This window comes from Diceros bicornis, chromosome 14, assembly GCF_020826845.1.
Source record: "Diceros bicornis minor isolate mBicDic1 chromosome 14, mDicBic1.mat.cur, whole genome shotgun sequence".
NCBI classification, from domain to species: domain Eukaryota; kingdom Metazoa; phylum Chordata; class Mammalia; order Perissodactyla; family Rhinocerotidae; genus Diceros; species Diceros bicornis.
This window is the reverse complement of record NC_080753.1, coordinates 18,463,440-18,466,189: the sequence shown is the minus strand read 5'-3', so window position 1 is coordinate 18,466,189 and position 2,750 is coordinate 18,463,440.

Genomic DNA, 2,750 nt, shown 5'->3' with positions numbered 1-2,750 from the left:
AAGATAGAATGGGGTACCATGTGTCGTAGGCAGTCTTCACACACAGGAGGTAAAATGGGGAAGAAAGTAACCAAACAACCTTATTTTATTACCCAGTGAGGTAACTCAGGCCCTTTCAATCCTGATAAAGGAATTCCTTAAAAGAGGTATGTGAACAAATAGGTTCATGACTACATGCTGCATTTATTGTTTTAAGTAGTACAGTGAGTGTTGTTCTGCAGAAACACTTGTGATAGTCACATTGCTACATCCTGCTTCCACCCTGCTCTGATGATGAAACCTCACCACCACAAAGTAATGATAATGATCCCATAGCCCATGCTCTCCCTATGCATTGGTACCTCTACCTTCTTTCTTTAGGACTAAAAGTTGTTCAGTGCACATGTAGGTAAATAAGGGGAAGAATTAAGTAAATTAAGCATGATTAAGTATCCCTCAGAGTACTTTAGGGCATGGAAAGACGAGAAGCTCTTTTCTCAAGAAGCTATTGAAGGAGCCAGATTTATCTTCTGAAGGATGTAGATTTTGGACAGGGGCCTGAAGGTCAAGTGGAATTTGAATAGACTAGGAAGACAGGGAACAGACATTACATGTAGGGGGAACAACATGTGAAAATTGTGGGGCTTAAAATGAGCTTGTAGTGTATGAGGAAGAATAAAGAGACCCCACATAACCAATATATTTAGGATTCTCTACCTCTTCTCACTCTGCCTCAGGAAACTACCTAAGTCTTGTTTTTGAAAAGAATTGGAAACACCTACCCTTAAATTTTTTTTTATTGGTGTTTTAATGGTTTTTAACATTGTGAAATTTTGGGTTGTGCATTTTTGTTTGTCCATCACCATATATATGACTCCCTTCACCCCTTGTGCCCACCCCCCACCCTCCACCCCCATTGCCCTGGTAACCACAGTACAGTTTTCTCTGTCCATGTGTTGGTTTATATTCCACATATGAGTGAGATCATACAGTGTTTGTCTTTCTCTTTCTGGCTTATTTCACTTAACATAATACGCTCCAGGCCCATCCATGTTGTTGCAAATACCCTTAAATATTTTATTGCCAAACTTGAACAAAGCACAAATTTTGATCAGCGGATTTGGAAAAAAATAAGCCCACATATCATATGTCAAAAGCAACTCTTCTGCCAGGCGTTACTAAGCCAAGGTGGCTACCACTTCTCACCATCATGGACTCTATTCCAGTGAAGCCAATCTTCTTCCATCCCTTACATGCTCTGTGTTCATTTTCCCTCCAAGTCTGTGCTCATCTCATTCCCCCCTACCCCGAAAATAACCCTCCACAGTTGTCACTGCCTATTAAAACCCCTCAGGGCTCAGCTGAAGTTTGATATCATCATTATCAACACTAACCTATTGAGACTTATGCTGTGTAAGGCCTTGGGGACCTCGAGATATAGAAAGGACAATTTTATTTTTCTGAGGAAGATTTGCCCTGAGCTAACATCCATGCCAATCTTCCTCTATTTTGTATGTGGGTTGCTGCTACAGCATGGCTGCCGATGAGTGGTGTACGTCCATGCCCTGGAACCTAACACAGGCCACTGAAGTGGAGCATGCAGAACTTAACTGCTAGGCCATGGGGCTGGCCCCAAGAAAGGACAATTTTTGATATTAAGACACACACACACACAATCTAGTTAATTTCTCAGATCATATAATTATTTCCTTGCTTTAAAAAATTGTCTAAAACCAAATAATTTTATTGTTTTATTTTCTTGTATTATTATTTTCTGAACATTAGTTGTGTCGTTTTTCTGTCCAAAATGATAGTTATGCTCCTTAAGTCCAGGTAACATGATACATATCTCTTATCTTACCTCATCATGCTGGGTTAATAGTAGATATTCAATCGATGCTTCAATTGTTACACAAGCATACATTTATTTAGCATAGGACCCTGAGGAAATTTGTCATACAACAGCTATGTCTTTGTGGATGGGCAAGTTTGGGACAAGTAAGTGTTCCAGCACATAATAACTAGATAAGACTGTCCATTTACAATATGCTTTCAAATCCAACATCCTGTTGTTTCTACAACAAGGATGGCTGGTGAGTAAGAATGATATTGCCCATTTTATAGATGAAGTGATTGTGATCCAGAGAGTTAAAATAATCTCAAGATCAGAGGGTAGGTGTCAGAACTGGACTCAAACCCTTGTCTTGTGATTCTGAATCTAAAGTGGAGGACAGGACTGAACAGTCAGTGGGCATGGGGAATCTGTGATGAGGAGAGAGTTTACCAGAAGGAGGGACAATCAAAGCGGAATTAGAAGTTCTAAAGATAAACTTAGGATTGGGCAGTTCATGAGATGGGGTGGGGTTAGCAGTCAGAGGTCTCTATTTCTGGAAGCACCACTTCCTACAGCTCCCAAGAAGAAGGATTTTGAGTGAACATTAACCATGTGACTGCCCTCAAACTGTGTGTGGAAGTAGACAGTAGCTTCAGCCAACTGGGCACCATGAGGGTCACGAGTGAGTTGAGAAGCCCTATTTAAGATGTAAATAGGAAGTTAGGAAGAGGTCAACCTGGATCTTTTGGAGAGATTGAATGACATCCTTAGACCTCTGCTGATCAGCCTGTCATCAATTGTGGGGCATACAACTCTACGTTCCACTCACGGGCTGACAAATTCTGCCTCAAATCTCTTCCTAGAGGGCTGAACAGTGACATCTATTGGTTCAATTTGAAATAAGCAAGTTCAAAAGCAGTTGAAATGTCCACGTTAG